Below are 9,281 nucleotides of genomic sequence, written 5' to 3' on the forward strand. Positions count from 1 at the left end.
AATACTGGATTCATAATAGTGTTTTAGGAATGACTAAATGCAACTGATCTGTAGGCTTTTTAAATCTGGCACCTATTAATGGAGTAATGGAATAACAAGCTGTGATTGCAAAGAACAGTCATTTATTATACCTTAAGTCTGGGTCGGTAACGGAGCCCTTCTAAGCTACTTTACCATTGCATGGTACCAGACTGACTTGACTACTCGCCTTTTTTGGCAAGTCTGGTATCGGGTACTATTTTTGGTAACTCCGAAAATCGAGGTTCCAAGCAAGCTGAGCAGATATCCAAAAAGAGGCATCGGCCTCTTCTGAACAAAATTTGCCCCTTCACATCACAGTGGTTTCATCTGGCATCGCTATGATGACCAGCTATATTGACAGAGTACTATATCCTATATACTACAGTGGACAGTGGAGAACAGAGGAGCTTGTACCAAAAGCGAGTCGAGCCGGTACCACGCAGTGGAAAAGCGGCTTTATTCGGGTAACCATGTTAATTCGGGAAATGGTAAAACCTTTCACGCTGGACATTTTGAGAGGGTTCCTAATACTGAAGGAGACACTGTGATAAGATGCAAGCTGAAGCTTAGTCTTTGTCAAAAAATAGAAAATTATCCTTCAGGGCGGTGGGGGGGGGGGGGGTTCTGATAGCATCTCAGCACAAAGATGATTCTTAAACAGCAGAGTCAGCTTCACACTCAAAACTCTCTCTCCAGTTACAATGACCTTAGCCTCTTTTGGAAAACCCAGCCTTCTAGATTATATAGTTATATGGTTCATTTGGCTATGAAATTGTCATTAAAATGAGTTTTATTGTCAGCCGGTGCTTTTACCACAGTAAGAGGCCTCAGGCAGAGTAACTGAACTTACATTAAGAAGAATTTTAGCACTAACTAATTGTTACCACTTGCAAAAACTGGGATCAAAGTTTAACTGGAATTGAAGGTGCAATTTTTAGTTTTTTGGACTTTCACAAGGCCGGGGCAAATGAATTATAGGGGAAGGACCAAAGCTCAAAAATAAACTCATCAGCTAATTATTAAATGGGCCTACTCTACCTTTCCTGGCTGAATTGGACGTATTGCAGAAAGGTAAACGCCACAGTAAACTTCCGGGGGCTGAAAGCGGAGACCCCCTGCACTGTGGAGATGACCAGAAGCTGGGGGCAAACTTTAAGGGGCCGTGTGAGTGAATAATGCTTTAGTCATGCTACAGCTGAAACAGACCCCCGTGAAAAAAGATTCGGTGACATTCCAGCGTAAGTGGACGGAATGTGTTAGAGGTCGACGCAGGACTTCTGAGGCACTTTAACGACAGCTAGAAAAACATTCAAGTTGGAGTGGAGAGGACAGATGAGTTGCCAGATAGTGCTGTAGTCATGTTCTCATAAAATGCACTTAAATACGTTTATGGTGGTCATTATTACTCAAGTAAGCAGGACTACTTTGTTAAAACAACAAATGATTAAAATGGACTTTTAATGAATTGGCTGTCATTGATATGTAATAATATAATGTAATATATAATGGATATTTTAAATTAAGTAGAGCATTTTGGAAACTGTAATGGCTCTTTGTTATTGTTCAGTTAAGTTTTATTGTTTAAAACTGTTTGATCACCAGTAATTTAGCAGTAGATGTAGCACCCGTAACGCTTTATATGACTGATGTTATTTAGATTTTTGTTTCTTCTATTTTTCCTCATTCGCCACACTTCACTGTTTCAAGTCATTAAACAAAATTACATATAAAACAACAACAGAAAGTTTTTGAATCATTAAATGTATTGAAGAAGAAAAAAAACATTACCAGCATCAACCGGCCCCTCTGTGAAACAACAATTACCCCTTAAGTTACTTAATTAACCAACTGACCAAAAATAGCTGCTAAATGGAATCAATTAAACTAGACACAGCCAGGCTTGATTAATGCCAACACTGCTGAGGCTACAGAATCACTCAAGTAGAACCTAGCAGTATTGTAGGCTAAAAGAAGTCAACAGGCAGTATGCTATGCCACCAGCAAAAGAGATGACAGTTTGCCACAGACACCGTTATCTCCAGAGATGTTGTCTCCACATGGAAAAAACTTAGAACAGGGACGTATCTTCCCAGCAGTGGCCAGCCTACCAAAAATCCTCCAGGAGCACAGTGATGACACATTCAGGAAGCCAGTAAACAACCCAGAGGAACATCTAAGGAACTGCATTCTGCGTTCACCTCAGATGGTCAGCGCTTATGATTCCACCATTGGGCAAAAACGGTATTCATGGGACAGCTGCAACATAAACACGGCTATCCAAGAGGAACATAAAGGCTACAGCTGAAACAGACACCTGTGAAAAAAGGCCTCTGACAACCCCCAAAAGCCATTTGGAATAATGTTCTATGGGCTGCTGAGTCAAGAAGACAGGGGTCCATTAACATCTGCCGTAAAGCAAACAGCATTCCACACTTAGGACATCACACCATCAGTCAGACGTGGGCTGATAAGGTGATGCTTTGCTGCCACATAAGCTGGGTGACTTGCCACAAGTAACAGAACCATGACTTCTGCTCTCTATAAGAAAATCACGCAGGAGGGTGTTTGGTCGTCAGCCCGTGATCTGAAGCACCACCGGGTCAGAGAGCAAGCCGAAGCACAAGAGCAAGAGAGAAAGGTTCAAGACTTCGGCATAATCAAAGTCTTGAACCCTACTGAGATGCCACAACTCAACAAAGAGGAGCGGACCAAAATTCCTCTGTAGTGATGTGAAAAACTGATTTTCACTTATAGGAAACGTTTGGTTGCAGCTTTTGCTGGTAAAATAACTAGTCGTTAGGTTTAAGGGGGCAGTTACTTTTTCACATTGGGGACAGACGTGTGGCAAAGCTCTTTTTCTTCCATACAATGAAAATTATTGCTTTTGTGTTTCCCAGCGTCCTCCATGCCTCTCATTACATTTTTGTTCTATGAAGATCTGAAACCAATGAATGTGACAAACATGCAACATGGGGGCAGGGGTTGGAATCAGAGTGGGCAAATACTTTTTCACAGCACAGTAACCCACAACGTGTGAGCTTTGGGCATAAATATTGAATAACTAAATAAATAAATAGTAATTAAAAAATGTTTTAAGTCAACCATACGTTTCACGATTGTTGTTAATTACAGTCAATCAGAATTTCGTTTCTGCTGAACGCAGCATTTTTTGGTTTTGTTTTTAGTGCTGCTATTTAAGGAAACTCTCTAACTTCCTGAGAAGCATAAAAGATGTTCCCCAAGAAGAGAACGAGGCTGAAAGTACAAGTGTGATTGATGTGGAGCAGCTCGTTCTCTTTACTGTGCTTTGACAGTTATGATACAGAGGTGCCTCTAAGGCCAGTCGTGGATCGATACGCCTCAAAGACGAGGGAAAGCGCCTGCGCCGGCTTCACCGTCTTGAGACTGAGAGGGTGCACGTGTGTCTGCGTCGCTGCCGTATCGCTCCGTCTCAGGCGGTCAGTTTAGTGGCAAAAATAATTCCGACTGTCAGCCCTATCCAGACTCCACTCTGGCTGGGAGGGACCTGGAGCTCCACTTGTCTGTTCCAGTTGTGTGCAAGTCAACTGATAACATATCCACTCGGAGAAAAGGGAATAAGAGCGAGATAAACACGCACAAACAGAGACGGGATACCAGCACAAACATAATCCAGCACTAGCCTTGTGCCGTGTAGTGGCCAAAACTTCTTGGTATAGTGAAAAATTTCTGCGAATGAGACCTTCAGCCAATCTACAGTCTACAGTGTGGTGTGAGCATCCTAACCAGTCACACTTCCAGACGAGTTTCCCTTTCAAGGGCTTCGTGTAATCCGACAAAGGTGAAACACAGTACACTTCTGCTTATTTGATCTCCAATCAAAAGGCCATTTCTTTTTCAGGATACATTTCAGAGGAGATTAGAGACTCCTAACAACTAACAAACCACCAAATCTGTCCCCACCAGATAAACAGCACTTTCATGCTTGAGAGAGAGGAGAAAGTCGAGCTCAACTCTTGCTTAAAATCTGAAACTGTCCACAGCCATCCTTCCACTGCGAGTAGACAACTCAGCGCTATGGGTCTGAAAAGATATGTCGCTGTGAAGAAGCCATTACGGAGAAAACGAAAGAACATTTGCAAGCCAAACAAAAAATGCTGCTGGTGTTCTCCAAACAATGGACTGACACCCCACAGTCCAGACCTCAACATCACCGAACGTGTTTGGGATTATTTGGGATCATGAGAAGCAGAAAATACAACCAACTTTTAAGACTGAACCTTGGTGGGAAAATATGCCTGCAGGTTTCTTTAAGAAACTGAAAGCAAGTCTCTTGAAAACAGTAGCAGCTGCAACGCAAGTAAGAAGTGGACACACTGAATGCTGAAAAAACGGATATGTTTGTTGTTGAGACTTCTGGGTAATTATTTGTTAAATGCATGTTTTCTGCTTTCACTGCTGAAACAAAAAAAAGGGCTTGAAAGATAATTACTTGAATAAACGGCGGTCTCTGACTTTTGAACAGTACCGTAGGTGGTCAAATTAATGCACGGTATACAGAAATACGGTAGAGCAATATTATATCACGTGACTCAACATCTTATATATGTCGTCTGAACAATCATATCTCCATTCTTGCTTCAGTATGCATATATATGTACACCCACACATTAATTATAATAACAAATTGATGACAATAACCACTTATTGTTATTGATAAATCCTGCCCATTAACACTTCTCTAACTTAAGATAGCCAGTTTCCACTGTAGCCCATGTAATTACTGAATAATAATCCTTGGAGAATATTAACCACAGTTAGGCTTGATGTTGCAGCCTTTAATACACACTCCGTTCCAGAAATTGGTATTTTGTACTGTTAGCATGTTGCACTACACTGTGTTCCAGCTTGCACTGCTGTGTTCATGTGATGACCGGGAACGTTCTGGCTGTTCTGACTTGTAAACACAGGTAACACTGAAGCGTATTCACCGTTTGTGTGAGTTTACTACAAGGAAGTTGGCTGATAAAGAAATATCCTACATTCATTTGTTTACAAGATGTGGCTGAACGCACTACTAGGTTTCCCACTGTAATTGTTGACAGTCTGCAGCGTCTACTCGAATTCAGCCATTTCAGACAAAGACTAAACATCTAATTCAACACGCTGTGCTCTAGGACGTTCTGAAGACCAGCTGTACTGGATTTCCAGCTTAGAACAAATAGTTGTGGCCAATATCAGAAAAACAGATTATAGATTAGTGTATGCACCAGTACACACACACACACACACACACACACGCCATTCACTCCAAATGCCACATAGTCAACATATTAAACTAAGCCATACATTCTCTGAAGCCGGGCAAAACGCAGCCCCGGGCAGACTTTAATAGGGCCGTGGCTTCTGTTTAAGTGTGTTATGAGTGGCTCGCCAGCCAATTCACTGCAGTTCTAGACCTGCAGCTTTAGAACGCCATTTAATCAAAACTACAGCCATGACACACAAACTTAACGCTCTAAAAACGGCTTTTCAGCCTAAAAATGCACTTTATGTGATAACAATTAAGTGAGCAAGTTTAACTCAACATAAATAGTTTGAATGCATGATTTTTTTCAATCAAGGTAATTTTCTGGGTTGAATAAAACTAGTTCAGCTGCTCGTTACCATATGAAGTCATTTTCAAGGCTGACGAGACATTTTCCTTTTTTTTTTGGTTGGGTTCAACTTTTTATTGATTTGTTCATTACGTTTTGCAACAGGGGTGGAGTAAGTAAGGTAAGAGGTTAGGTAAGGGAGGTAGAAGGCAGGATCAACAACGGAGTCATATAAACTCTCGGCGTTTCTTATTGTTGACCGTTTCGCCTTGGTAAGCTGCGCTGCGAGAGTTTTCTTATTAACTGTAAAACCTGCCAGCAGCATCCTTCGCTGCAGCAAAGACTACTGAAGAGCTGAGTCAGACAAATGTTGCGACAGTGGATCACCGAGATCACGTACTTTAGATTATACATCTACTGTGGAGGCTTATATATCTGCTACGGTACAACATTCCCAGAACATTTGCGTAAATGTTCCCGGTGCAGAGGTACAAATATTACAGGTATAACTATAAATCCGTTTCATCTCATATCTCCTGTAAGGTGCTGCACCAGCTCTGCTGAGGAGCCGTTTCTATAGTGCACTGGCGAGGTGGAAATTTAGGTACTTTTCTATTGAGCGCCACAGCAAATGCGCACGCCTGAAATGTCAAAAGACTGCAATGAGTTTAATATCAACACAAATACAGCAAATGTTAATCCTTAAAAGTGGGCCATTTATGCCGTTTAATCTGCTCTTATTTAATAAAGTGATTTCCCAATGTGGCTGCTTCATTTTTCTGACATGTAAAAAAATCTCACAAATGCAAAACAAGTAAACACTTGAACAGGAATACAATTAATATATGAGGCATTTATATCTACTCTTAAACAGTTTTATTAGTTAAGCGCATAGCAATCCAATTCAATAATACAAGAAGCCTCATGCATCTTTAATGCAGTGATAGGAAACGCACCAGCTCACAAAAAGCGCCGATTCCATGCGCTGATATTTTGAAAACTTTGGTGAATAATATTTCAGCGCTGAGATATTTCAATGCGGGACTACCTGGCCCTCTGAAAAGATCTGGACATCTTAGAGAATAAAAAAAAAAATAAGTAAAGAAACTCCAAGGTGTGGGTCCTTTGAAGGAACTGAGGTGGACACAGGCCAAATTTTCCATCTAATAAGAACTCAAAGCCACCTAATACTTCATCCACTGCCGGCTAGGCACTGTTCTTTGACACTTTGGGGAGAAAATAAACAGCCCAGATCTACTTTAGGCCCCAATACACTGCATTACATGGCATAAAGAACTCAAACGTCCACAACAGTGAGCTTACAAGGCTGAAAGAGTTGGAGGGCTGACAGGGGGGTTTGAAACATGTATTAGGGACTTTTCAAAATGTCCGAGAACAGATGCTCAACACAACAGCTGGTGGTGGTGGTGGTGGTGAGCTCATGTTGGCGAACGGTTCCTTTTCCTCGGAGCTCCGAGATGAAACTGATTTACCGAGAAATTGCTCTTCAAATGACAAGGACACGGTTCAAAACCAGCAGACAAGCAGAAAGCTACGTTACAAGAAAAGGCTTTTCCGGCCACAGGAAAGGCTATAAACACTTTTCACCGGGTTTAATCTCTGCTTCTGCACTAAAAACCTTCCTAGCTTAGCCAAGTTGTGAATTAGTAAACACGCGGAATGAACAGCTGAGGTAAATTAACCAATACGTCAGCAAGCAGCTTCATGGTTTTACTACTAAAGTGAGAAGCAACAGGTCAAAACAAAACACGAGGCTGAAGTTGGGGGCTTGTTCGAATTTTTCCGTTCCACCTTAAACGCTGCCCGAGTTCCATTCTAGCGCTTAGTGCGGTGCTTCAGGCGCCACAGCGTAACTGCTGCACCTCTTAAGGTGGAACGGAAAAATTCGAACAAGACGCCTAGTTGAGCTTCGCAGGTTGCGAAACGTGACATCTGGCATACTCGAAATAGCCGGAAAGTTCCTCCAAAGTCTCGTTTCCAACACATTTCAAGCACTCGGTGGTCAGAAATGCCCACAGGGAACAAAGTTAGCCCAACTTTAGCCACCACAAACTCACCTCTTCCTCTCGGCCCCTCTGGCTCCTGTGTCCTTCTACCTCTCTCTCTCACTCTCACTCTCTCTCTCTAAAAACGAGCTTAAACCCGCCTCAGAATCACATTGAAAAACTCGAGCTCGCCACAGAGACGACTCTGCCTTTTCTGTCGTAAGGAAAGCAGCGACGAAACTTTCCTCTCTTTTTCTTTTCACTCTTCTTTTTTCTCTCTCTCTCTCCTACTCACTCTTCCCTCCTCCCCTAACTTTGCTTCTCCTCCTCCTTTCCACTGTCTTCCGCCATCGTCACGTGGATTGGCGATATTTCTCGAATATCGAATATCGGCGAGACTTAAAGGGGAATTCCAGCGATTTTTCAAAATGTTGCCATAATTTACTCATTGAGATATGAACACGTTCGAGCGATCTGGTCTGATATTTTTTTGGATGTTATTTGTTCTAGAGGAACTTAAATTTAGAACTGTTCACAGTGCTTGTGATGGGAACCAAACGTCCATTTACCTTTACAACTAAAACAAACTATTTTACTATTGTTTTGCAAATATAATTTTTAAATATATTCATGGCGGAGAGGTACATGCAGGCAATCGTTAGCCAAAATAGTCCCCATGTTCTTACAGTATTAGCACTGTTTTGCCATCGTCATCATTACACATAGAAACTCAGAAGAAATGTGTCGGTTCAGTTTCAGATAGTAAATAAAATGGTTTGTGTTGTTGCGCTGTGTGGTTGACATTGCAGTTCTCTGCAATGCGCCGTTCCACATCAAACCCACTCTGAATGACTTTGTTTACATGTCAACCATCAAATTATCTGCAAAATTTGAACATTTGATGGATTTCCCCTTTCACCTTTCTTTGTAAGCTGTAAATGAAAAAAAAATAAATAAATAAAAATTTTCTGTGAAAAATCATATTCATTTAAAGTTGTAATAATGGTGCATAGCTTAAAATATTTTAGGAAGTTGGTGTGAGGTGAGAGTAGTTCATGCGGTTCTACTATACACAGAACTAAAGGGGAAGTCTGGGTAAACATTTAAATTTAACCATTGCTTCTTCTGTTGTAAGCAAGCTTATGGCACAGCAGTAGCCTTTAGAATGAGATTTTCAGGTTTAAAGATCAGGAAAACCATCCGCTGATGTGCCTTGAAGGTGGGAGGACCTAAACACACCTACTACACTGTTTAGGGTGGACTGTTCTGTAGTGTTTTTTAAGCTTAGATGAGCATGAATTTAATGCTGGACTCTGCTGGTCTGGTGCTGCTTTAGCTCATCACCCAGCGTAGTCATGCTGGTTGGCCAGCATACCAGCATCTAAAGCACAGCAGATTGCTGCTTTCTTGCAAAAACCTTGTAAGGGCGGGCGATTTTGTAATGTTTTAGTGTTTTATTTTAATTGTAGTTTGTGAACACAGAAGGAAACACTTAGCTAATGTTATTACTCTCTCCAAATCATCATTACAGAGCAGAGAGTTACTCAAATAACAGAAATGACTCCTCAGGTGAGGAGGCCAAAAAGCTGAGTGCTACAGTTAGCAAGCTGGCTACACCCCTCACTTCAGGTTAGCTTCGTTTCACTTGCTGAAACAGTGAAATACTTGTCTCTGGTGT

The 9,281-nt window shown here is 41.5% G+C and overlaps 1 protein-coding gene across 2 annotated transcripts in view; it reads right to left on the minus strand.

Moving 5' to 3' along the window:
• The window catches only part of shc1 (SHC (Src homology 2 domain containing) transforming protein 1), a 67,389-nt gene extending 59,490 nt beyond the window's left edge, over nucleotides 1-7,899 (minus strand). For both annotated transcript variants that reach the window (XM_037536932.1, XM_037536931.1), the window contains exon 1: nucleotides 7,676-7,899. The gene's annotated coding sequence lies outside the window, so the exon portion shown is untranslated. The remainder of the gene's footprint in view (nucleotides 1-7,675) is intronic.
• Nucleotides 7,900-9,281: the final 1,382 nt, after the last annotated feature.

The sequence above is a fragment of the Pygocentrus nattereri genome, chromosome 3, assembly GCF_015220715.1.
Source record: "Pygocentrus nattereri isolate fPygNat1 chromosome 3, fPygNat1.pri, whole genome shotgun sequence".
NCBI lineage: Eukaryota > Metazoa > Chordata > Actinopteri > Characiformes > Serrasalmidae > Pygocentrus > Pygocentrus nattereri.